Below are 27,508 nucleotides of genomic sequence, written 5' to 3'. Positions count from 1 at the left end.
CGGCCCGGCTGCCCAGAGGGCAATGGGGCCTGCACTGGGCCCCCGCCGCCCACGATGTTACCTCATGGCTATCCTAGACGGAAGAGGCTGACCTGCCGCGGAGGAGGGTTTAAAATGGGTACTTCCCAAAGCCGCATCTGGCATCTTCGGTGGCTAAAACAGCTGCCAACATCTTGACTGGCTTTCTGAGAAATCCCTGTCCTCCCCCCAAAGCAAATCTAAGGTCCTGGCAGGGAAAAACACATATTTTCCCCAACTAGAAACTAAACTGTGCTAACCCATGACAGAATGGGAGATACCCTCTTATCTTCCTCTTTGTAAAGGAAGATAAACAATCTCTGATTTTTGCCACTCTTAGAATTCTCAGATGCCTGTCCTGTCTTTGTGTTGAGCTGCCTCCGTGGTTGATATGTGTTTGTGAGGTTCTGGACCACAACAAAAATAGGAATGATACAAACATCAGGATAGGTCATGTAACTCACATATGGATGAAGATTTCTCCCTATTTCCCTAACAGGGAGAGATTTAGAAGACTTGTCAGTCCTCATTGTTTTCACTTAAAAATCAATGAGAAACATGGAATTTCTAGAGATTCTAAAAAGTCTACTAAAACCCATGCTTTCTTCAGCTGAGTACCTTGGGAGTAGCAACCTCTTTCATGAGTCAACCCTTCCCCTGCTCCCATGCTTTTCAATCTAGTCTTAATGCTTCCTTTTTCTGTCTTTGAGGTCCTGTAGTGGTCTGAATATTACAGTATCCAGAATTGATACAGTATTTCGCATGTCCTCAAGATTATCAAATGTTTCCTCCACCTGTAAATGGTAAAGGCCAGCTTTATTGCTACATCTCATGGGCAACTGAATTGTAAAGAGGTTAACACTATGGGTAGACTGGGAATTGAGCCTTCATCCACTGACTTTCAGATCCAGGGAATTAATGAAAAATTTATTCAGGCCCTGACAGTACTTTCTGGATTAAAAGGAGGAGGAAAAAGCCCAGCAAAAATGCTGCACCCAGAATAGAATAAGGCCTTGCCTGACAGTGCAAGTTGTTAAATTCCCTTCGCACCCTCCATGACAAAGTTGTAGGCAATTTGCAGTGTTCAGATACCTGTTGTTTGACATTTTATGGTTGCAAAACCAGACGACATGTCAGATCAATCATCTTATATCCTTCAGGTATTTATATCTCATCTAATCTCCATGTAATGGATTATACACTGTACTTGCAGTAGGGGTTTGAATTTCATTATTCTTATTAAACTGTCATTTCCATAGTTGTTTCATTCATTTCCATTTTAGGCCTGTGCCTTTGGTGGCTTTGCTAACCAATTATGATAATAGTTTTCAATTATGATACAAATAGAAGACTCTAACAGTTAATATTTAGAGTGGAAAATGTTCTTCTTTGATTCCCTGACAGCTGAGATGTGCAAGCATCCTTTGGTGCTATTGTTATTCTAAAACATTTATAGAGTGGGATCAAATCACACACATTTTAGAAGCGTGGAGAGAGATGTTACCTGTCCTAAGTAAGGCAAGACAAATATAAGACAAGACACTTGACAACAGATCAGTTCAAGAAGTGTCTGGGGGAGGAGAGAGAGAAGCATGTTGGGAGATGAACTCCATAATGCTATTTCAAATGTATGGCAGCATGTCAGATTCACAACAGTCTCAAGTGGGAAAGGAAATCAGGTTCAAGAATTAGTTAGGATTTTTGACTGGAAGCAAGGGATACAGGGATAGCAGTGCTTTGCAACAGGCTTCTTGTAAAGCCCTTCAGATACTGCTGTCAGGGTATTTTTTGTAGGAAGTGGGAGGTAGAGTGTCTGTGTAAAGACAAGCAGGGTGTGATGAGAGCCGTTCTCTCCCCAGCCTTTCCAAGGCACTGGAACAGAGCTTCTTATGCCATCTTTCATTCCAAGTCAGTTTTCTTCCCTTTAACATTGGATTGTTATGTATCCCAGGAACAAGTCCAACAGAAGCCAAGAGGAGTCAATACTGAGCTGATTTCTCCTTGCTCTTCATGACTTGATCATGTTCATGTAGACCTAGAAAACAGGAATCCCTGCAGCTATCCCCCCTCCTTCCTGGATGAAGAGAGGCAGATGTGAACCACAGACTGATTCATTCACCCTTTTGCAGCAGTAGTGTTACTAGTTAGAGGAATGAAGTGGAGAGACTGATGGGAGTCAGCATGAGATCTGTGACCTTTGTGAGTCCTTGGGATGAATGTATCTCCTCTTGATGTGGGTTTGCATGAACAGCTCACCCAGCTGAACTATCCAACTGCATTTTTTCTTCAGGATCACCATAGGTGCTTTAGCTGACAGTTAAAATGCACAAGCTGAGAATTGTATCCTCACAGGAGCTTGCAAACCATTGTTTCACTGAAGCTTTCTGCTAACAAGTGATGCATCTCTCAGGAAAACTAACTGCATTACCTTTCATTAATTTGACATGAGAGGAAGACCTTTGTCTCAATTAAATATGATCTGGTGGAAGAGATACTGGAGAAGGCTCAGCAATGATTGCAAAGTCATGGGAACTCTGCCACACTTATTCCGCCTGTTGTCTTAAGGTCTGCAACCCCTACATTCCATGGAAAGAAATGCAATGTTTGGGCTTGAAGGTTTCAGAGAATTTAGTGAATATTTGTAGTTTATGATAAATGCCTTCTACTGGTGAATTTTCTGTGAGGCTTAAATTAAAACTTACAGTGACAGGGTAAATAGGACAATATGATGGTATTTGGAACCTATAAATACCCCTTGTGCTGATGGTATATTAAAACAATCCTGTGTTTTGGTCACTATGGAGACTGTGACTGAGTACTGAGCAGACTCCCTCTCTTTGGTTGAGGACGGATGGCTCTTCAATTTTTGCTGAGACTGCTCTCAAAAATGGTATGGCTCAAGCTAATGAATTTTAAACTGATTGGTCAAAGAAAGGAAAAAATGTGAATGTATTTATTAGCTGCAGATCTTTGCAAGACAATATGCCCTTCCCTGCATTCATCATCTGCTGTCAGATTACCTGCAGTAGTTGTTTTGCTATCCAAAAGCAGGGGAAGGAGTGGAAAGGTGGGGAAATTTTTCTTGGTGAAGTCAGATGGAGCAGGCCGTATAGATGGACAAAAAAGCATGTGCTGGTGACAGATGAATGGACCAAATTGTTCCTTGAGTACATCTTGATAATGAGGCCAAGTGAAATAGTTGATATGTCAGATGCCAATGGTACATGTGAGGTTTAGTGTGGCAGTGAAAATATAAAACCTACTGTGACAGTGTGAAAGGAAGTCAGACAACAGCTCTGACTTTGGACATCTGGTTTCAAGTCTCGGTTTAACAGCTTCATTATGCAAATTGCAATGTGTCTTTGCACATGGCCTACCTCTGAAATGAAGATAACATTTGTAGCGATAGCAGTTATATTAGAGATTGAGTGGTCCCAACATATTTGCTAAAGATTTATAAAACAAGGCTCTTTGCACCTAGGACAGGTAACAAAAGTAATTTCAAGTACTTCAAAAGCCATAGAATGTTTGCTTTTCATAGCTTTGGAATATTTTCAGAAAAGTCTTGCTATACACACCATATTTAGCTGTGTCCTAATGCTTATGGGACAAATGCCTCAGGCCAATAGATTTTTAATTGCATGACTTGCACTTCACCAAGAAAGCCTGGAACAAAACCTGTGGTTTTCCTATGCTGAACTAAACCTGGAAACTGCTCTTAGTGTTACTTTAGCACTGGGATATAACTCTTTGTGACAGGCTGGTTGTTAATTTAAAAAAACCTGACATCATGCTTCCTTAAGTCACAGAAGAATATGAATTCTTACACTATGATTTTTAATTAATGTTGTTGAGCTGATTGATGAACTCTTAACACTCTATGAAGGATGAATACTTTGTAGCAGAGATTATAAATGACTTATCAAAAAAGCATTTAATTGAAGGAAAACCTAGAGGTGCTACAGAAACAAATATATTAGTTGTAATGAAACTTAACTTCTGAGATAAAATAAGCAGAAAACATATATTTGTGCAGTTGCAATTGGCTTCTGTTTGTATGCATTAGGTACATCAAATTAAATTAAAAATTCACATACCGGATAGCCAAGTAGCATTTAAACTGTACCCGATGTGAATCTGCATGGATTTGATTCCCATGCCTAACAATGTCAGTTTTAGTTCAAGTTTTTAGAAGCCATCCCAAACTGAAGCCTTCCCACAACTGAAAAGGGAAGCAAGCACATGGTTTTTAGACACCAACTAAGAAACCTGGTCTAATTTCCGTGTTAACCTTGCGTTGATCAGGAGCCTGGACTGAAGAACTCTTGAGGTCCCTTGTAACCAGCTTCTACCTAATATTAATTTTCAGGAAGTGTTCACCTGTTGCTACTTCTGCCACAAATATATTGAGACTGAAGCTGTAGCTGAAGGCTTTTTCTTCTACCAGTGATTCTGCCATCTTGTGATTTTGTGAATTGTTCTCTTTTAGAAATCATCACATTTCTAGTCCCTGTCTGGAAGAAAAAAAAGTAAATTATTATTCTGCATTTCAGAAAACACAGAAATATAGAGTTGTACATTTTGTGAAATGCATTTGCTAGTAGAAAGAAGGAAAAAAAAAAAAATGGGAGTTTCACAGTAAAATGTGTTTGCAGAGGTGATGGGGAATGGTGGTTATCTTCACCATCCATTCATTGACCGTTTCTGGGACTTTGCACATTTTTACACTGCACTGCACCTTGGTTTAAAGCAACTTTTCTGCTGCGGAATAGGAAAACTCAATCTTTAAATTTATTTAATCTTTTCTATCTGAAAATCCTGCAAATGGGTTTGTGCAAAGCTTGAGTGCTGATTATAATTAATTGTACAGTTACATTTGTATGTGTTCAGACACAAAAAAATTTACATACCTGCCTTTACTAATCAGTGCTTCTTTCTTTAAGGCTTTTCTCTCTAACAGTGGATTATTTAAATCCTTAAGAAATTCTGAGGCAAGGCAATATTGCCTTCCGCAGTGTTACAGTTTATATTTTGTAATACTTTTCTCCAGAAAAATTGGCCCCTTTGATGTGCTATTAATAGTATTTGTCATATAGGACTCCATACTAACATTCATTTGCTCATTAACCAAAATACACCATTTTTTTCTGGAATTCCAGGGGACCATCTGTGACTAAGAGCAATGTAGAAAGAAAAATTTTTAAAATTCTACCGTAGAATCTGTGATGGAGGCAGCATATCTGTAGTCTGTGTGCTGCTACTTCATTCTATGTGTTTGTTTTCTCTATATTCCTCTCTGCTGTTTTAATCATTGCATATTAAAAAACCTCCTCCAACCATATTGTAGATCTTACTGCTTGCAAATCAAAACCTATCTTAGATATGTAATAAAAGTGTAATAATAATAGTTTTTTCAAAACCAGACTCCTCTCTAGGTGCTGAGAAGCTGTAAAGAAATATAATGAGACCTCAGAAAGGGAAATATTTGAAATGTTGTAGATAAATATATACAAGGGCCGAAGTAATCACATTTTAGACATACTTGATTTCAGGCTTTCATTTTTTAAGATACTTCAGAACTTCATAAGAAGTAGATTTTTTAATCTTTCTTTTTTTTTTTTTTTTTTTTTTTTTTTCCCCCCCATGTGTGTGCTATGTTTTCTAGTTTCTAAGCATTTATTTCCAGGCTGAGGATAAGATTCCCAGGACTCTCAGCTTAGCAGCCACTGCTAAATAAAAGGTTATATACAGCATGATATTTGCTCTCATATTTGTTGAGACAGGCCTTGATAAGAATTTGAAGAGAAAAGAAGAAATTATCAGGGCCATTCAATGTTACTCATAATAGTAAAGCCTCTGCAAGGTAGACTATGCAGCTTTGTGCAAAAGATATGCCAAGGATGGGCAAAGGAGAGGAAACAAGGAAGACAATTCTACATGAATTACTAACTTCAGGCAAGTAAATAACTAAATGTGTTAAACACCAGCAGGTCTAGAAGCTTCAAACTGACTTAATTCACCTTTTAAACAGCAGATACTGTTGGCGAAGGCCTCAGGAGGCAACTTTTCTAGGAAAAAAAACCAACAAACCAAAGCCAAGATTTGGAGCTTGTCTGCAAGGGTGAGAAAAGCTAAGGGGCATTTGTTTGCCAAAACCCCAACACAGTACGAAAGGCTCTGAAGATGGCATGTTAGCATAACATGTCCTGGGGGAGGCTGACAAGGGAAGGATCTGAAAATCCCTCTGAAAAACAGTGTCTTCCTAGTTGCTGATGATTGCAGGCAGCCTGCTGAAGAGCATAAAAATGGAGAGAGGTCTTCTGCCCAGGGCAGTTCTGTCTCCTCATGACATTAAAAAAGAGCTTGATGAGGCTGAAAGTGAAGAGAGGCCCTAGAGTGGGTGCTGGGGCAAGATGTGGGATCTATTCAGAAGGACTTGACCAATTAGAGAGACAAATCACCCACCATGTGGAGTTAAAAAAGGGAAAGTGCCAGATTCTGCATTTGGGATGGGGCAACTCTGTTTGTATGCGTGGACTGGGGAATGAGAGGCCAGAGAGCAGCCCTGCAGAAAGGGACCTGCAGGTCCAGATCAATGGCAAATCGAACATGAGCCAGCAGTGCCCTGGCAGCCAGGAAGGCCAGCCCTGTCCTGGGGTGCATCAGGCACAGCATGGCCAGCCGGGCAAGGGAGGGGATTGTCCCACTCTGCTCTGCACTGGGGTAGCCTCACCTCGAGTGCTGGGGGCAGTTTTGGCTGCCACAATATAACAAAGATATAAAGCTATTAGGGACCATCCAAAAGAAGGTGTGAGGATGTTGAAGGGTCTGGAAGGAAAGCCTTATGAGGAATGGCTGAGGTAGTTTGGTTTGTTCAGCCTGGGGAAGGGAAGACTGAGGAGAGATCCCACTGTAGTCTTCCACATCCTCATGAGGCAAAGTGGAGAGGCAGATGCCAGTCTCATCAACGTTGTGACCAGGGACAGGACTCAAGGAAATGGCATGAATCTGAGTCATGGGAGGTTTAGATTTGATATCAGGAAAAAGTGGGTGTTGCAGTGCCCAACCAGAGGGTGGTTGGGCACTGCAGCAGGCTGGGAAGTGGTCAAAGTACCAAGCCTGTCTGAGTTCCAGAAGCATTTGGATAATGCTCTCAGCAAATGGAGTGACCTGCACAACATGAGGAGTCAGACTTGAAGATCCTGATGGGTCCCTTCCAACCCAGCATATTCTATGATACTAAATTCTATGCCTTTTCAGTGTGAGGCATATACTGACCCAACTGCCTTCTCAAGACTAGACAAAATGAGTAATTACAAGGTTATTTTCTACAGGGATAGTTTTTGAAATTTTGACTGACCTTTTCATTGAAAATAAATGAAAGGGAATTTTTTTTGTCATGGATTTCTTCAACTGGATCAGTAAGTGTCTATAGATATGCTTTGCTCGCCACCGTGATGCCAGCAGCGAGAAGCGCCGCCGCGATGATGTTGGGGGGCGGGCTCGCAGGGGCAGAAGCAAGGGTGGGGCCCAGCTAGCTCAGTCAGTAGAGCTTGAGACTCTTAATCTCAGGGTCATGGGTTCGAGCCCCATGTTGGGCACCAAACTGTAGATATGCTTCGCTGCTGACTCCAGGATGGTGTGGATGAATGTAGATGAGAGATCTCTGAAGTTGTGTTTTGAAGATGATGTTTATTGTAAAGGATGGGAGGCCTTGCTCTGAGCTGCCAGACTGCAGCTCGTGGCAAGGCCTAGGAAGGTGGGGGAAGGGAGAGGTAGGGAGTGGGGGAAGGGAGATGTAGGGAGAGGAAATTCCAAGAGAGGAAAGTCCTCAGGAAGGGAGCCAGGCAAAGAGGGAGAGGGTTAAGAGGGGAAAGAGAGAGAGAGAGAGGAGAGAGCAAAGAGCAAAGAAGCCAACACACCCTCGCAGCCCCCAGATAAGGGGTCTCAAGGTGGGCTGGAACAAGACTTGGGCCAATGGGGTTACAGACACCTGATACTTCAGTGGAGGGTTACAGGTGTGGGATGAACCATACATTGGGGGTGAGACAGGACATTCCATTTGACCTCTGGGTCTAGCTGCAGGTGACCTTCAGCTGGCCACATAACTGTTTTCCCAGACATCCAGTAGCTCTCAAACATCAAAACTTGCTTTCAATTCTATCTCACCTACAGGTTTCACATTCTCAGGATCTAAGCAATCATATTTATAGGGCTTTTTGGCTTCATCCTCCCCAACAAGTGTCTTTCAAAGAATAAAGTAATTCAACTCAACCTGAAATTGCCTCCATCTGTAGTTGAGGTTTCATAGATGTAAATCTCGTCCCCCCCTAACATGTTCATCCACAGAAAACAGGGAGATATAGCAGATGCAAATAATACTTCTAGTGACATGTACTTTATGTTCTGTCCTGTCTCTTTCTATTTGGATTGTAATGAATGCAGAAATAGCATCAGCAGCAAAACAGCTGCAGGACACACTGGAGTAGCTAAACAGAAAAAAAAAAATAAATATATATATATATATATAGCAGTCAGCACTTCATCTGCATTTAGAAAATATTCTCAGATCAAAAGCTACAATGATTCTGTAAAAGGGGAATCTTTTATTATCCAAAATTTAAGTTAGGTTCATGATAGCCTTAGTTATTGAGGTCCAGATGTGAAAAAGTCTGATCTCAAAAGGTCTCAAAAGTCATGCCAGACACGAAAAACTGTGCGGCTGTAACTGCCTGTGCCCAGTTCAGTGCCATTTGTTTCAAAAAGTAACAAGAACTGCTTTGAACATCCCTGGCGGTAGTTTGTTTAGGTTACACAGGGAGTTTAAGTGTCTGGTAACCACATTTAAAGTTAGATCATTTTTCTCATGGAGCTAGCAGTCATACCTATGAAAGGAAGCTTTATAAGCACTGATAGTTCCTGGGGATGGATTCTTTGATGCATTTCAGTAGAAAGAAATTTTTTTTAAAATTGTTTGCAGAAGACAGGCAACACATTTTGGACTTCATGAGATCTTCATGGACTGGCAGTTCTTTACGCAGTCTGAAGTACTGTGGAGCTTATATCAGTGTGCTTGGAAAGAATCTGAGGTGTGCTGTAGGGTTGACATCTATATTGGGGTGGAAAACTCTAATACTTTGAATACTTGAATGCATTAAAATGAAACATTTGACTTATACAAGGCCTAGGCCTTTTAGTATATAAAGACTTTGTAGAAGAAGGGACTGGAGATTTATGTTGTTAAGAAGACACCATAATCTTTTTCAGCCCATGACCCAGGCATCTATCTTTACAGCTATTTACAGCTTAATGTTCTTAAAGCATCACAGTACATCCTCCCCAAAGCAGGAATAGCAGACTGACATTCATCTCCAACTTTTCAGTGGCTACGGTGTATTGTAGACAACAGAGGCAAGATATTTTAAGAGTTTCAGGATGAGGAACTGAGAGCAAGTACTTTTTAGATGATTAAATGAACATCGATTTTAAATTATTAATTTTTTCCATGGTTGTTTCTCCTCTTACTTTAAACCAGAGTCAGAACTTTAAATAGATGTGGGATAATACTTTATTATAAAACACAGAAGAAGGCCAGTTATCTCAAAAGGTGGGAATGTGCCAGTAGAACCTGTTGGGAGCACAAGAACATGGTTTGGAGTGGGAAGTTGGGCATTTGTCTAAAAAAGAGTGGGCTGTCACAACCCGTAGTGCCTGACTATGTACTAGCTGCAAAAAGGAGTAATTACATTCTTTTGTGCTACAAATTCAAACTGATTATGGTATCTATTGTCTTTTTTGGTTGGTTTGTTTTTTTTTAGTTGTGTTTAGTGTTTTTTTTTTTTTTTTTTTTTGTTTTCTTTTCTTTTCTTTTTTTTCTTTTTTCTTTAATATTCCATTCCTTTCTCTAAGCAAAAGCAGGGGTTATTATGTTGGACATTCCAAAACTTTGATGACACCTCTCCTTCCCTCTGTTATTTTGAGAATTGACAGCATTAATGTATGTGGCATCTCCTTTCACTTGTATGGTCAGAACAGCAGATGAATGAAATCATACAATTTAATCAGTGAGCTCCACAAAATGCCAGATTACGAAATTGTTCTAAAATTCTTTGTGAAGTAAATGTGGCCAAAGAATAAGTATTATCTTTTTTAGGATTGCCATTGAATCCAGTAAATGCTTTTACAGTTCTCCCTCACAGTAATTACCAGGGTTCATTATACAGTTGTAGATGTGATGAAATGGTTTGCCTGCCTTTGAAGCATGCCAAAGACAGTTACATGCTAGTTATAAAAACATTTTCATAGCCCATTTCACCCTGCTTACAATCACTTAGCACTCTTTTATAGAAATGCAAGATCATTGCCAATCCCTTGACAGGTGATACGATGTTCATGAATCATAAGGGAGACTTGAACCATCCAGTGGGTGATTATTTAAAAGAACTCATAAATGAGATCCCAGAAAGTCAACACGTCATGCCGTGTGTGTCAGCAGGACTGAAAAAGTATGGGTAAATGTCAGGCAGAAAGGTGTGTATATAAAGTAAAGGGCTTACTCTGAGTCAGGAAAAATCAATTTGGACCATTTTGAACGATTCAGTCTCGGATTATGGTGCAGCTCTTAAGGGAAACAAGCTTAAAAAAAGCTGGAGAGCCACTGTGGGTGCCAATTGTTAGGAAGAACACTACCAAGCAATGGACTCAAAAACACTTTCAGAAAAATCCTCAGCTTAGCAGTATTCATGGTTAGAGGCTTAAGCCAGAAAGGTAAATTGCAGCTTGACAGCTTTTGGAAATCAGTACACAGTGGAAATACCCCTTTTTTGGAAAACTTACAAGGACCACCAGCTTTGGTGAAAAGTTATTCTATGAAAAAAATGTACAGAATAATGCCAAGTGAAAATTGTTGGGTCCAAGAGCAGACTAGACTATTATAATGATTGGAAACTCTGTATAAAGGCTTGCTTTATAAATATCCTTTTGCTAATACTGTAGAGGGCTTATCTTTTGTTTTGATTAGCCAGCTGTTCTCTGGTTGTGAAATAAATATGAGTTAGTGTAGATTATTTGTTGTGGTCTGCTTGTGAAAGTTATGAAACTGGAAAGATCGACATCATAGGTAACTGAATAGTCAGTGGGTAGTCCAGAACACAGTCCCAGGGAGAAAAAAAACCCCAAAGGAATAGAAAAAAAAATTTAAAAATATCTTAAAGTATAGCTTTCTTTTTAAAACCTCCTGGATAAGCATGCAAGTAACAGCTACAGTGAAGCTAATGTATGCTGGTATCATTTAACTCTTTCTAGAAAATTTTGAAGATGCTTCCAAAAACATTGTGCCTAATTGCTGGTGAATTTAGACATTCTTATACCAGAAGCTTTTAGCTTAAGAGTAGAGCTTTTTTGTCTGTCTGGATAGTGATTTATATTTTGAAAAGAGCTACTGCTGGGTGTAAAATGGAGACGTAAGAACAGACTTAAAGCCTGGGTTTGCTGAAGGAAGACATGTCCAGTTGTGTGAAGAGAAACAAACTTCTAAAGAAACTCATCCAGTCTTACTCCTCCAACAGAGAAAACAACGTGCCCTTTGCTCTCACATGGTTGAATGGCAACTATTTTGGAAAAAAAACTTGTAGCATCTTAAAAGGAAACATTCTTTGGATGGGAATCAAAATAGGAAGTCCCTAAAAGTGTGTAAGAACCTCATTAAATGCCTGAGGAGTAGAAAGCTTTCTCTTAAAAGAAGCAATCAATAGAAGTGAAACAGTTGGATAGGGAGTGCGAATTAGATTGTTACTAAATTTTGCTTTATTTGCTGCTTATCTGTTTTAATCCAAGACAGTAAAATGGGTTCACAGTCCAAAATAAAGCTGTTGTTCAATCACAAGGTGGGGAATGAGGAGCTTTTCTAAGAAAGAGAGAGAGTATAAGAACTGTAGCAGGATATGTTCTGGCTGTACTGTTGAAGGCTGTTTTCTAAAGACTACATTTAAATGAATTTGAGAAAGCTACAACTTGCTTCTTTATGCTTCAGAGGTGTCTGACATTTGGAGCAGGATGATGTGGATAAAGAAAAAGTCATACTTTTTGACATACTTTTCAACTAAAACAGTCTGAAAATAGACATCCGTAACAAATTTAATACCTACCTTGTAAGTCAGAAAGCTTGTGCTGTAGGAAGCACATTTTAGGAAGAGAACAAGAATATGCATCAGCAGACATTTAGTCTCTAGATAATGAAGGAGTCTCTTGTTAATGGCTATAAATTGCAAAATTTAGTTTGCTGTGACTTCCGGACTCTAGTCTGTCTTTAAAACCACCTAATGCTGGGGATGCTTTTATGAAGCATGGGAATATATGTGTGAAAGCACTAGTCTGACTGAAGAGCTCATCTTCTGCTAAACAAAATATATTGAGAATACACCTGAAATTTCAGCTGCATACTAAAATTCTCAAATATAACAACTAAAAGGTAGAAATTGGTAAAAAGAATTGTCTTTTTTTTTTTTTTTTAGTTTAGTAATTATTTTAGAGTTCATGTAAACCTTTTCATATTTTCTTTGCGTGTTCCCTGTTACAGAGGATATCTATAAGTGTCTAAAAATAACACAAGACTGCAGCAATTTTTTTTTTTTTTTAAAGAATGTGAAAACTGCAGAGGCATGTGTGGATTTGTTGAAGCAGGTTTTAAAGTTTCCTGGACTGTCAAAGACTCTCTATAGCACAGAGTGTATATGTAGCTTAGGAAGTGTATCTATGTGTGTATTTAGTACAGGTCCATTTCCTACATCTCTTATATATTTTTTTATTTGTATGTATGAGTGGCATCATTGTTACTTCTTTTTTTTCGTACTAAATGATCAGAATATGCTGTCAAAATGCATCCAGAGGATAACTCTTCTTTCTGTGAAGTAGCAAAAATGTGCAGCAATTACTCCACAAACAAAAGTTTTTGAAGTCAAGCTGAAATACCCTGTATTTCTCAGGGTATTCCTGTATAAGCATTTTGCAGCCTTTCTAAAATAGAATACTGAGAACAAGGTTGGGGCAAAAATGGGATGCCCTTAGGCATCAAAACCATTTTTAAATCAGGACTTATGCATTAGAACTTGCCTATGAATTTTGTGGTGGGTAGTGGTTCAGTTTTGCATGTAGTCCAAAAGCATATTCTTCTCTATACTAGTGCCAAAAACTTCATAGACATCAACATGAAGCACAGATTAATTTTTTAGGAAGTTTGTTTCTGCTTTAAAGTTCCATAGTTTAATAAGTGAATAGTGCACACATCTGATCAGAAGACAAAACAAATACTATATATCCTTTGGCAAGCTCCTCTCAATTAGTGAACATGCTTTGATCTTCCTTTTATTTACTGAACAGGAGACCCAAGTGCATATGTATTTCTGTACAGCTGTCAGTGTCAGATCTGTGGAATGTGGAAGTGGTTTTTCTCCATTAATGTGCCACTAGTGTGAAAAAATTAATATCACCTGTCTGGAACTGAAGGGATTTATAATGCAGTTCTTGCTACAGGCGCAATATTTCATGAATCTAGTAACAACTCTTTTAAGGAGCTATCTCAAGAGTAAATTTTCTCAATTACTCACCAGGTTGCTAAATGTTTTCATCAGTGTTGGTTCACGAGATAGCAGACAATGGCTGCAGACAAACCTTTGTGTCCCAAAGCAGATGTAAGAGGCATCTGTAAGCTCTTCATGGTTTTTGAGAAAATGAAAGTGGATAATATTTGTGGTTGACACTGACCAAATGCATCGGTCATTTATACAGAAGGTTCTTTGATACAGGGCCATTTCATTTTTGCCTTTTACCAGCTCTGTCTGAGCTGTCAGGTTGGCATGTCATAGAATCATGGAATCATGACATCACAGAGTCATTAAGGTTGGAAAGGACTTCTAAGATCACTGAATCCAGGTGCCAACCCAGCACCATCATGCTTACCATTAGGCCATGTCTTTCCAGAGCCATGGTGCTGCTTGTCATTCAGGAGGTTGCTGCTTGTCAAATAAAGGTGCCTTTACAAGAAAGGTGGTCAAAACTGAGTCAGGGTGTCATGGCTATAAACTGAGCAAGCGAGCAACAAGCTCCACAGACTCTGTGGGCCTTCTGCCAGTAGGGATGGAGCTTCTGAAATCATATTCCAAGCTGACATTCTGTGGTCTGGAAAGTACATGGGGAAGATTAGTTTATTTTATTGCCAATTAAAAATTGAGTAGGATAGTGAGAAACAGAGACAAAACTAAAACCAGCATTTTCTCCAGCTCTGTACAATATGGGAACAGTTCTGGTGTTTCTCACAGAGCCCCTGCTAATAAACCCAATACAGGTTTAAACATCTTAAGTTTACTTTTCAGAAAAGGTACAGTTGTATTAAAGCAGTGACAAGTATTGTCAACCTGTTGGGTTTCTCCTAGGGATGGGCCTTTTTAGTCTGCGCTGTGTAATAGCCCCACTTGAAAAATGCATTGACAAGGCTTTTCTGCTATAAGCACAGCACTTGTTTTGTTACAGCCCTAGAGGTTTCAAACAAAGGTTAAGCTTGTGGATCAATTTACCAAAGCAGGATGAAACTAGTCTGTTCTGATGTGACAGTATTCCTGTGATAATGGAGTTGGAAGAATACTTTCTTTTTCAGCTTGCAGGTGTTTGTCATACACGATGGCTTTGGACTTCAAATATGGGAGCAATATAATAAGGGGATAAGAGATTCCCCCCCAGGCTAGCTTTCTACAGTGCTGGTTTATACATGAATACTGAAGTCATATCTGCAGCAAAGGGAAACACATAAACCTCACAACTTACTACCTCTAAAATATTGGCTATTTTAGCATCAGCAGAAAATGTGTAATCACTGCCAGAGCACAGCTTCCTAGACAACTTTTCTGCTTGATAAACTTGATCAGGAACACTTCAGGAAGTGCAGAATGAATCATCTGTAATTGCTGAAGATTTGAAAATAGCCTCATCACATCAATATATCCTTTTTCCTGTTTGAAAAAGAGACTTGAAAAGAAGTGAGTTATTTTGTACCCTTTCCTCTGTAGGTGTGGGGTATTTTTATCAAAACTTCCACACTGATATGAAATAGGTACATTAATTCCCTTCCAGATCGTTGTAGAATTTAAAATTGGCAGCTGAACACAGATAACATGCAGGCTTTAACTGAAGTATCAATGATATAGAATGTCTGTATATTTTATATACAAAGCTCTGCTTTATATATAGATGTTTATAAAACATGAATCCTTCTTACTGATATCAAAGCCATATAGGTTTGAATATAAAACAATCAAAAATCAGAAGTAAATGAATAGTCGGTACACTTTATAAAGTGTACATTACTAATTTTGAGCAGTCTAACTTACCTACAGTAGTGCATTCAGAACAAAGTTAAATTTGTCTCTGTGTTTCCTTTTGTTTTTGGAAATGGGCTCAAAGAAGAGTTGAGTGTGAGACAGTGCAATACAGAACAGTTGACTGCTGCCACATGGACTTGCTAAAGCATGTCATTAGTTACTTTGTTACGCGCTGTGCAGTGATCAAGAATGAACAATTCAGAGGAAGAAATCCACTCCTTGATGTGGCTCATGGAGAAGATATATTCTGTTTCTTGCTCAGCCCTAGACCTAGAAGATCTTCTGAGGAGGAAAGATGAAGGCAAACATCACTGGGATCAAAGAGAGATAGCAGAGACTTCAGGGAATATGGTGTTAGCAAAGAAAATGTTAAGGGTCAGGGAATATCTATGTTATAATTTCAAAATCCATGTAATACAAAAATGTGAGGTTTTACTTCTATTTGAAAAGGGACTGATAAGGAACTTAGTTTAGTTTCTTGAAAATTGTTTTCTCTTCATGTTCTCTTGATTAAAACCACTACTGAATGGAAGGTAAGTTCCTTATAATTTCAGTGAGGTCAGGACTTCCATTTTGATTGCCAAATATTATGTAGTGCTAGTTCCCAGGTGAGAAGCTAGGGATTTTCACTAGATTACCAGAAATAAAAGAAGGAAGATTATTCCACTTCTATGAAGATACCAGCTGTCCTCTAATGATGAAAAGCCATTTTTCTTGTCTGCCATGGAAATTTCAGTCCCTCTACAGATTACATCAACTGAAAACACATTCATCTTTCCACAGCTTTTAGGCCATTGCCTACTTAATGGAACATATAATGGGATGAAATTGCCACCTGGTGGTTGAGATATGGGACGGCTCCCAAGGGTATAATTATAAACTATTTTTTGTTATTCTAATAGTACTGATATAAAGATGTGTTCCTGCCTCTGGATTTAGTTTGTATGTTTCACAAAAATCAGTGGCATTATTTTCCTTTGTATTTTCCCTAATTGCTATTTTAAATATGGTTTAGCTCTATATATGAGCTGAGGGTTATGAGCTCTGGAGTCAAGTGTGGTTGAAGGAGCAGAGGACAGAAATGATAATATATATAATCATATGAATAATAATATATTAAGTTGGAAAGAGATAGGGTCAAGCTAAGTGCTGCACTAACTGTGTTTTACATGAGACAGACATTGCTGATCTAAAAAGTGCTGGCAATACTGAGAATGTTAAATATTGTTAAAATAAGTCTAGATACTAACAGTCAAAAAGCCTGTATCTCTGTATAAGGAAAATAAGGAAAAACAGGTTGAAGGAAAAAGAGGAGAGAGGTGGCATGTACCATGTTCATCACTTTCAGTTCTCCTGAACTAGAAGAGCAAGATTTGATAGGCACGTAAGGCAAAAATGCGTTTATTAATTATGAGATGGCAGGTTGATTTGAAAGGAGCCTGTAGAGAGGCCGCCATTTCCATATATACCTGTGTTACGTGGCAACATGCACAGGGTTATCCTGTAAGAAGGAAAAGAATCTGATGTATGGAACAGGAAGGAATTAGACACAGTCTCTGAAAGATGCAAAGCTATGGAAAAGAGTAAAGCAAAAAAATAAGGCTAGTAGTAAGTTGTATCTGAAATTGCATCTGAGAGGTATGTTGCAAAAAGATTTGGAAACACACATGCTGAGCCACCTTGTCAAAGAACACAGGGGATAACAGACCAGACAGCTATAATCTAGGGCTTTTTTAAAGAACTTTGATTGGTTTTAAGTGGTGCAATGGATGTTGGTATGGGGACCAACTGCTTCAGGCACAGAAGAAATTGCATTGAAGTACTATGTTTCCTCTATGCTATCAGGAAGATGTGATTAGTTAAGAAGGAAAGAGGCAAGGATGCTCTGGCACTTTTCAACATTATAGTAAAACTAAGTTGTACCTCCCAGAAGGATGAATTGTTGGCACAAAGTTGTTGCTGAACTGTTCTCGTTATGAGAAAAAGAGGCTGAGGGAGAAAAAAAATGAAACTGCTGTGCTGGGAAGACAGCTGTGAAAGGGTCAAGTTTGCTGTTCCTATGAGTGATTGATAGGGGGAATCAATCTTGTATTGACTACAGCTCCAAAATTACTGCTCCTATAACCTTAATTTTTCTTAATTAGTGATGGCAGCAGCAGCAGTCAGCCCAGGCAAAACAAGCAGAATGGCTGTTTGATCCTTTGCCTGCGTCCTGAATACTCTGGGCAATTTCTACTCTGCTTGGTTCTTAGGCAAGGCTATAACTAAATTGTATGTGCAGACTTTTAAGAGGCTTTAGAGTCTTGATGCAAGGCTGTGACAGAACCAATTCAGTAAAATAAATTATAGACCTTCTTGAGCTTTTTCCCTGCCGGTATGGAAGTATCCTGAAACAGAGCCTTCGCCACATCATACGACTCAGCTGGTTCTGCTCTTCTGTACTATGTCTCTGGTCTTACCATCTTTCTACTTTTCTTAATCACACCTTTCTTCCCATTTCTACTTTATTTTAATTGTTTGGAAACTAGCTAATGACAATTAGAATTATTTCTGTGGCAATTTTTTGAAACCAAAAGCACCACCAGCACTACTAAGAGTTGTAAGAAAGTAGTGACTTTGTGTGGCCCAATGATGTGGATCTTATGGGCAATAATGACATCATCAAATTTGGGAATGATTAAACTGAATAGCACTGAGACAAAAAAACCCCCACCCCATGTTAGCAACAGTGGAGCCTGCTAGGGTCTGTAATTGTCCTTTGGGGATTTACTCTAGTCACTTTAAAGAACACACTGTTTTGTAGCAGTCTCCAGGGAGATGGGCTAAGTGTAATCTACCAGACCATTTTCATCTCTTATGTGTCTCCAGGAGCTGTAGACATCGCTCCATTACTTCCAGTCACTGAGTTCATAGGGTGGGATCAGCTATCAGAATTTCTTCTGCCAATGGATGGATTTAAGCCCCATGTTCAGCAGTATGTGCACCATCCTTTCCAAGGAGGAGAGATGTGAGGAAGGCGGAGGGTGACAGGGCAGGGAAACTGCTGAGTTTAAGACTCATGGTTCTCATGGTTTGTATGCTGTACAGCCAGACAAATCAATCGGCCCCTGCCTGAGAGTCTTAATCAGAAGCACGTGGTTCACTGCAGTGACTAAGTGCTACCGTGCTGGTGATGGCATCTTTTTCAGAAGCACTATTGATTGCTCTTCTCTCTCTTCTGAAAAGAGATTCCAACTGTGTAGACAGCGTCACGGAGAGAGCTGGTGGAGAAGTGCCCCCTTACAGCTCTACAGAATTAGGATCGACAATTTAATTTCCCTGTGGACTGGCAAGCTGTCATTCTAATTCATCCAGACTAGTGTGGGAAAGAGGAGGGAGATGCATGTTTGAAAGGTCCACTGATTATCTGAATAAGTCTGGTGTAAGGCCAAAGACAATGCAGTCATAGAACCATGCAAACTGGGGCCATGTATGGGGAATATTTTTTGAGGGAAATCTATTTTCACGGTGAAATGGAATGGAGGTGTGCTGCAGAATGACCTTTTCAGGGAGAGGAGCATCCCTGAGCTGGGTGGCATCAGGGTGGGGATATTATAATCCTTTGGCATTGCCAGTTAATAAAACCCCCAAAACATGATATTGTGTGTAGGAGTACATTTTGGTCTCTGTGTGTTTGTCTATACGGGCAAACCTCTGCTTATATCCTCTCCAGTAATAGTCTTGAGATTTTTATATCACAAGTTTATTATATATATAAAAAAGGTAATGCACCATAGTGAAAATACATTTTTAAGAAAGCAGGAGATGCAATGTGAACAAACCACATTATACATTTATGATAAATTTCTTTACACCATAAGTAGAACTTCAAAACTTTCCTTCATTCTCTTTTAAAAAAACCCAACAAACCAACAACCAAACAAAACCAGCAATACTGGTATAAAGCATTCCATGCTGACCACAATTAAGTCCATCCAGTTACCTGTTCAATGTGAACTATCCAATGTGCCTTCTGTGTCAGCTCTAGACTTCAGATCTGGGAACAAATTTTTGTCATCTAATCTGCTGTGTTTCATTGCTTTGTATCATGAAGAAGAAGCCAGCCAGGTCAGAAGCAGCATTATAGTTTCCTTTTTTGAAAGTACTGTTCATAAATATACCAGTTAGTTGCCAGGCCTATGAAGATTTAGACACAGATTTTTATAACACTGACCTTGTTATATTATAGAATTTTCTCCCTGGTTTGTTTAGTTGTGAAAGACCTGCTATTGTAATTTGAAAGCTATTGAGAGTTAGCAACCCAGCTACGTCTTTCCTGGGTATGAAAATTTTACCAAAGATACATCCTGAAAAATGCAGCTGGTGCTTCTAACTTTGTGGTTTTTATCCCCAAGGAAAACAGGATGTAGTGCCACATGGTATGAAAGCAGGAGAGGGTAAGGTTTTAGTTGGAAGGTTAAGGACATTGCATGAAAAATTATCAGGAAGTGAGAGGATCAGGAAACTCTGCTGGAAAATATTCAAGTGAGGAGAATATCTTCAACAAATAGGTTCGGGTAGGGTTGAATCCATACCAGGAATTTTATGTCTATCTAAACTACATGTAGTTCTAAAAGAAATAAATGATCCCCATATTGATTAAAAACACTTCCTCAAAAGTATGCGAAGAGCAGCAGAGTTTAGCTGTGGATTTGTATGTGAATATGTATGTGTAAGGGAAAGGGAATGCTGTTTTCTTTGTATTCACTGCTGCCTGAAGTCTTGTTCCTCCTTTCCACCAATAAATCAGCTGCCAATCTTGTTTTTTATTTCTGGGCTCCTCTTGCCTCTGCATTGACTGGCATGTGGGAGCTCACTGCTAACGCAGTAATGAGGGGTATAAACAACAGTGCAGCACTAAGACTGAACTTTTTGCTGAAGTTGTCACTATTCTTATGTGCAGAGCATTGGGGAGGCTTGAAAAGAGATTTCCTTCTCTTTAGACCAGGAGGAACTCAATTATGCAGTAGGATTTGGCCCTTATTTGCCCGAGGCTGACAGAAAAATGAACGTCTGATGAAGATTGAATAATTTTAGAAGCATGCTAAAAAGTAGATCGTTTCTGTGGACAAGGTAGAAATCAAGGCCAGCCCTGCTGGAGAACATCTTTGTAAACCAAGGCGTTTGCAGTGTGTTTCAATGTGACCTCCCAATCCCTCTCATTATCTTCCACTTATTAACCCTGATCTAACTGTTATTGATAGCTCTATTATTCTGCTTGAGACACCAGTGACAGTCTCACTGACCTTGCCCTGGGTGATCAGAAACTCATTTAATGCTCAGCATACTCTTTGCTGAAGGTTACTGAGGGAAAAGTAAATTTAGCATGAGAAGCAGGCATGTGTTTTTACAAGGATTTCTTGTGATGCTATTAATTATCTTAAGAAGTGTATTATTTTCTATTAAATATACTGAAAACTTGTCTAAATTCCTCTTCAGTCTAAGAGATAAAGGTTGCAATAAGAACAAGAGAATAAGAATTGCTACTCCTTGATGCTGCACAGTGTTAATTGTGGGGAAATAGTCCAGGAAAGCAAGACTAAATGAAAAACTAATGGTTCAAGATTTTACATGCTTTCATGATTCTCTCTCACTAGCCTGACTTGGGCAGTATCATTAGCTGCTTTCTAAACACTCAGTGTCACAGAGAATAAAATTTCACTTCCCACTCTCATATTTGTTTAGTTCATTTATTGGCTAAGTGATAATGCTTCTGTTCTATAAAATATATGTAATCACAGGAATTGCCCACTGTCAGGACCAGATCATTAGCACTTCATGAAAATTAAGAAAAATTGAGACTCTTAGGCAAATATAAATGAGAATGATGTCTGCCTACCTTTTCCTGGAAGACTGGAATTTTGTGGTATTCAGGCTTGGTATTGAGGCTTGAGTTTTTACATGTGAAGTTGCAAGACTTAGGCTGTAAGAAATAAGTAAGTTTCTATTTATTTATTCAAACTTATATAGATAAATTTGTTTATAATAAAGCTATAATATATATATTTTTTGTGATGGAAATGGCTAAAAAAGTTCATCTTCTGTGGTATTGATTTCCTTCTTTTATATCTCTCAGTTTCAGCAATGAAAATAGTCAGCCTGTTGATTAATCATTGGTTTTAATTCCCTGTTTTGGTGCACTTGCATGTAACTACGCTGCTTGCATCACACATACTATGCAGGAGTATTTAATTGCTTTAAAATAAGGTCATTGATGGAAGTAAAACAGATGTATTTTCCATCTGCTCACACAAGCAGGCATACGAGTGCTTTGGTTTTAGAAAAGTACTGTTTTGAAAATATAGTAAATCTAGTTTCACCATCAAACTGTATCTTTGTCCTGGTTTAGGGCAAATTTGGGAGAAAACCCCTCAATGGGGTCCCTCTGGGGAGCAAACCCAAATGGCCCCTCCCTCCAACCAGTCCAGGAAAGAACTTCCTTGGAGAAAAGTGGAAGAAACTGTTTTACTTAACAAAGTGCATACAAGCATAAAGAATGAATAATATGAAACAATAAAAACTCTCATTCTGGAGTGAGATGGCAAATTGAGAAAGTCCTTGCCGTGGGTGTAGCTCGGCTCTCTCTCAGTCTCTCCTCAGTCCCAGTCCCTCCGGCGCTGCTGGAAAATGCCGAGATCCAGGCCCTGGTGGGCCACAGGTGCAGCCCCCAGTGCTCCCCTGGGTTTTTTCTGTCCAGAGCAGGTTTAAACAGTTCCAAGAAAAAAAAAAAAAAATAAAAAAAACAGTCCAGGGAGCTTCTCTGCCCTTGCTAGCTAAAACTATCTAAAAGCAAAAAAAAAAAATCTCTGTCCTGCAGTCTCTCCGAACCTCAGCTGAATACCCTGTCTGGATAGGAATGTGTAGGAGTCAGGCAGTTTTCTCAAAACAAACTCCGCTCTTCTCCTTTCTCCCAGAACCAGTTTTAAAGGCACGGAAGTCAATATACAGCACAAACAGAACAGACGACTGGGGATACAAGCATCATAAAGCCACCCTAGGACAATCATTTAGTCTTAGCGGACATAATTCTGTTGGTGTTCTTGCTAATTGGAGATGAGAAGGCTGAGATTCTGAAAATGCTGGGCTATATTGCAGACACATGAAAGACTACATACATGTTCTTTGTTTCAGTGGTACTTTGTGTCATCACTCCTAGTGTCAGCAGGAAACTTACAAATTATCTATTTAATAGATGTAGAGCACAGGAGGCTACAAAATAGTATTTGGTTGAAATGAGAGGAGATTGGTTTTTCAAAAAGGTTGTCCAAGTAGCCTGTCACAAATGTGTGTGTGTTATAGTGAAAACCTCAGATGTTCCTTTCTCCTGGGTGTTGAAATATTAGGATCACTTAAGATGGATCAGCATTGGAAACAATTCAGTGATCACTATGAATATGTGCATTTTTTTTTTTTTTTTACCTTCACGTTTCATGCCATTGGCTCCTAATGCTCTATTTCTTTCTCATGTGTATCTTCAGTAATTTCATGTGGTAACAGATTGGCAGCTATGGAATAACTGAAGGTAAAAAGTCAAAATGTACTCTTATTAGCAATGACATTTCTTTCAGGGATACCTATATTAGAGGCTGAGCTGAGGCAGAAATAGCCAGATCTGATGAAACCATAATTATGTGAATAAAATGTAACAGCGAGGCAGAGCTCAATAATTATCTCTTCCTGTTTATGTTGAGGCTGAATTTGTCCTTGAAAACTCTACTAACAAGTAGGTGAGGAAAGGATGGTTAGGTCACAAACAGGGATGAATAAATCCTCTTATGAATTATGTGTCTACTGATTGGAAACATTGAAAACATATAAATATGGTGTCCTGTAGGTGTTAAGTTCAATTGTCCAAATATTATAGTAGGAAAGAAAATCATCAAGTCATAGACCTTTTAAATAATGGAATACAACTGCTAAACCAGCACTGTGAAGTCCAGCGCTAAAACTGTAGCACTTAAGGATGTGATTTGGACTCAGGGACTGTTCAGGATTGTACTGCTCAGATAATTTTCTAGTCTCCTTGCTATTCAATCTCCAGCTCAGTTGTCTGGAGTATTTCTGCCTGCCCTGTGGTGCCACAAAAGTCTGAATTCTGAGTGTGTTCTTTTTGGACTTGAATCTCTGTGGTACCAGTGTGAATGAAGGTAGGGTCACTGATCTCAGTGAAAGACCACACAGAAGTAGTGGGAATGCATGGAATCAATCCTTCTGGGTGAATGTCCTATTGAGAAAGTAGCAGAAGTGCTACCTTCAAAAGTACTGTGAAGTTCACCTTCTGTAGAAGCAGTTTGGCTGATATGCCATGTTTGTAGGTTCTGACAATACAAAAGAAGAGTGATCACAAAAATAAAATCTACATCTGTGCATGCCTATATATTTAAGGTGTTTTTTTAAAATCTAAGTATGATTCAGGAGCTGGGTTTGTTACTAAAATGTTCTGTCTCCAAACATGCAATGTAAATTGTCCGTGTTGCATTGCAATGAATCTTCCATTGCTTTGGCTGAGGCTATAATAATTATTATATATTAACCCAAGGAACTGATTTTACTGTATCATTATCCCAGAATTAAGTTATATGTTTACTTTGCCTCTTTGCACCATAAATCTGGAATGTGTCTGTGGTGAATCTGTGAGACTGCTCTGAATGCAATGAAATCGTTTTATGAGTGCCAAAATAATTTCATTTCCATTCCTGAAACTCAGACAGAATCAGATTTCAGAAACCAAGTTACTCAACTTGGACCATGTAAAGACATAACCTAGATGTACAGGAGAAGGGTGAAGAAAAGCAAATAAGAGAGAAAACATTCTCAGAGAAAATATTAGGAGTCACCTGTAAGTGCTGAAAATGGCTCATTTTTGTAAGAAGATAAAACGTTGACCTATTTGTTTTTTCAAATCTTCAGTAGTACCTCAAGTGTCCCTAAACTACTCTTATCCTTTCTTATTCCAGTGGTAACTAACTGTGGGAGCAGCAATATTTTAGGATGTTTGATTTGTTAACAATTTTCTAAATAATGATTTTTTTATCTCTCAGGAGCCATGAATGTATTTGGAACTTAGTATCATCTTGTTCATTAGTGTGACTAGAGGGAGAAGGAGCAGAAGTTAAATCTCTCCAAGCACATCACTGAAAGACTACAAAAGTTGTGGTGAACGAACACATGGAAATGGCCTCATCAGGTATATTCTGGTGCCTGTGTAGTCTAAACTCTCCTGCTTGACAACCCACAAGCATGGGAGTGTGTGAACAGGGCAGAGACTCAACAGAAGGCCCTCCAAGATGATGGAAACTTTTCAACAGAACCTGGGCCTTTGGAAATTACAAGTTTCTAAAGTATGTTCTTGCTGAGAATGAGAGCTTCAGTTTTTCCAGGACTTACTAACTAAATGACAAATTTCTGTAAGGTCCTTAAAGACCAGCTCTCTGATTGCAAATGAAATTCCTCAGCTTCCCTCCCAAACTTCAATGCCCGGTTCAAAGCAGGAAGGCAATACGTACCACCAGCCACAATAATATCTTAATACAACTAAATATTTTCCTTTGGATATATCCTCAGAAACAGGCTTTGGTTAACTTCTCGTTTGTTACACAGCACTAATGGTGGTCAGCCTGACAGATACCTGGCATTCAGACTTAGTTTCAGGCCATGTAAGTGGCATGTCAATGTAGCCTCCAAGGCTGCCAGATAATTTTCATTATAATGACAGGCAAAACTCTCAACTTGGCTGATAATGGATGCAGTTTATACAGTGCTGCCTGCTGTTTCAGGAAAGAAATGTAGGTGTCCATTTGTTCACAGAAGGGCTGTGAGTAATTTTCCTCACTCAGGCCTTATTCCATGAGAACAGCTGGAGTTTTGTCTGAATAAGGATTGCATTATTAAGTTGACAGCATGGGAATAGGAGGAGGCCCTTATCAACAGATGCTCTAGAATCTGCAGAATCACAATCCAGTCATTTAAGCAACCTGTCAGGGTGAGAATATGTGCTAAATATTTTTTGAGTTAAAAATTTCATTAAAAGATGAAGGAGCCATATCTTCTCAGGTGAGTTTTTAGGAAGGATGCTGGAGATAAGATGGATTCATAGCTTTGTTTAGCCAGGAAAGATCATTCCATCTAGCCCTGTGTATATAATGGGCCAGTTAGGCTTTCAAGGGTTTTCTGATATTGAATTTAGCACCTTGTGCTGGACTGAAGTTTATTAACTCAAAAAAAAAAAAAAAAAAAAAAAAAAAAAAAAAAAAAAAAAAAAAAAAAGGCAATCTGCTGCTTCTTGTTTTGTCTTTCTGAGTTAGACTGAAAGAATCCTATGGTAAAAAGTACCATCTTTCTATAGGAATCTGTGTGAAACAATCAAATTACTCTTACTACTCTAATAACATCATTAATAAGTTTAGTTTAATTTTAAAATTGCACAAAACTGGTAAACCTTTCCCTCAGGTTAATACTCTTATAGTACTTCTCTGTCCTTACTTTCTCAGGAATATATTATATATATTTCCAAAGTATTGTCAAACAGAGGACAAGTATTTTTGCATGAAAAAGGAAATAAAGACTCCACCCGTGTATAGAGAAAGAAAGACACAATATTTCAAAAATGTTTAAGTCTGTATTACACTAAGTGATTCAGTGGGGGAAAAAAAATCACTCAAGCATGTTCATCTTAAAGGGCAGCTGGAACTGCAGGGTACGTTCTTTCTATGTAATAGCAAACTGTTGGCTGAAGTATTTTGAGTGCCTTGCACTTGAAGATGTCGACAGTGATTTACCAGTACTATTGAGTAGGACTTAGAGCAGTGTGTTGACAAAGATAAAGTAGTGTCCTCTTTCTACAGAGGAGAAAAAAGACACATTAAGTGAAATCAGGGAAATTAACATGTGTCTAAGGAAATACTGAATCCAGAAGCCCAAAAGCTCAGGTTTTGGGGTAATGTGGTTGGTGCCAACAAAAAATTAGCCTGGTCATGGGTTTAAAAAACACTGCTTGACATTTTTTCTTGGAAAAGTCACAGACTAATTTAGTGTTGAAAAAACCCTTAAGATCGTAGAATACAGCTATAAACTTATAAAATGTTGCCTTGTGTTAAATGTAGCATTTTCATACCAGTTGTAAGATCTCATATAAGTGAAAAGAGCTGCAAAAGTGCTACAGTTGTGTTCAGAGTAGTCTCAAGTTTAAATTCTATTACTTTTCTTAGCTCAAGTCTGCTCTTGGATGTAGGTGTAATTGGTCATTAATGCAAGACACTGCTGTTAGCCAGAATGGTAATTCATCTCATGTTAGCTTCTTTATTTCAAAGACATAAAATACTTGAAATATGATGAAAATGAAGTGTTTAAAAATCCCACACAGTGAATCACTGATCACTGCCATGCTTTCTCCATTTCCAAGCTTGGAGGCTATTATTTACTTTTAAAAGCATCCAAAGATTTCATCTGTGATGGGATAACCACCTTATGCTTTGAAAGGAAATGTGGGACAGCAGAAGTTCCATCAGGTCTGAAAAGAATTGAAGTGCCAAGAGAGACCAGTAATTAGAATTTATGCATACAGCAGGGTGCCAAATAAGAGAGGAGTAGCAGCTGATGAGAAAAATAGCAGTTTAAGAAACTAGGCTGATTAGCTGAATTGTTGATACAATTACAGGTATCAACAAAGCACATAGTTATAGTGCTCTGATCAGGTGCAGTAGGGATGTGCACGTCACAGAGAATTTATACCAATGCATACAAACTCTTCTGCTGTAATCAAATAAATGCTCAAAAGTTGAGTTAAGTGTATTTTTTGAAATAGATTCTTCAGCAGGATTTCCCAAAGCATCCTGTATGCTGATAAATCCATGCAAGGTACATAGTCACATCTGTTATTTAGATTTTGGAGACAAAGAAATGGAAATGCAGTATAAAATTATAAATTGCAGATTGCAAGAGAAGTTCTGAGGTAGTATTTAAATTCTTATTCAACATGTCTTCTAATATGTATTAGAGGAGTGGAATTATTTCTTTTCCCCAAGAAGCAGCAATTGAACCATTCTAAATATAAACAAAACCAAAAAAGAAAGTATGAATGC

The 27,508-nt window shown here is 38.7% G+C and overlaps 1 long non-coding RNA gene and 1 other non-coding gene across 2 annotated transcripts in view; both read left to right on the top strand.

Annotated features, from left to right (window-relative positions):
• LOC131378581 (uncharacterized) overlaps positions 1 to 24,607 on the top strand; it is a 76,140-nt gene extending 51,533 nt beyond the window's left edge. The window contains exon 3 of the long non-coding RNA XR_009208020.1: positions 24,470 to 24,607. This is a non-coding gene — a long non-coding RNA (uncharacterized LOC131378581). The remainder of the gene's footprint in view (positions 1 to 24,469) is intronic.
• Positions 7,547 to 7,619, top strand: TRNAK-CUU (transfer RNA lysine (anticodon CUU)). Its single transcript has one exon. It is a non-coding gene; the product is annotated as a tRNA-Lys (tRNA).
• Positions 24,608 to 27,508: the final 2,901 nt, after the last annotated feature.

Source organism: Hirundo rustica, chromosome 6 (genome assembly GCF_015227805.2).
Source record: "Hirundo rustica isolate bHirRus1 chromosome 6, bHirRus1.pri.v3, whole genome shotgun sequence".
Lineage (NCBI taxonomy): Eukaryota > Metazoa > Chordata > Aves > Passeriformes > Hirundinidae > Hirundo > Hirundo rustica.
The sequence above is the reverse complement of the archived record's forward strand: the minus strand, read 5'-3'. Positions and strand labels throughout refer to the sequence as shown.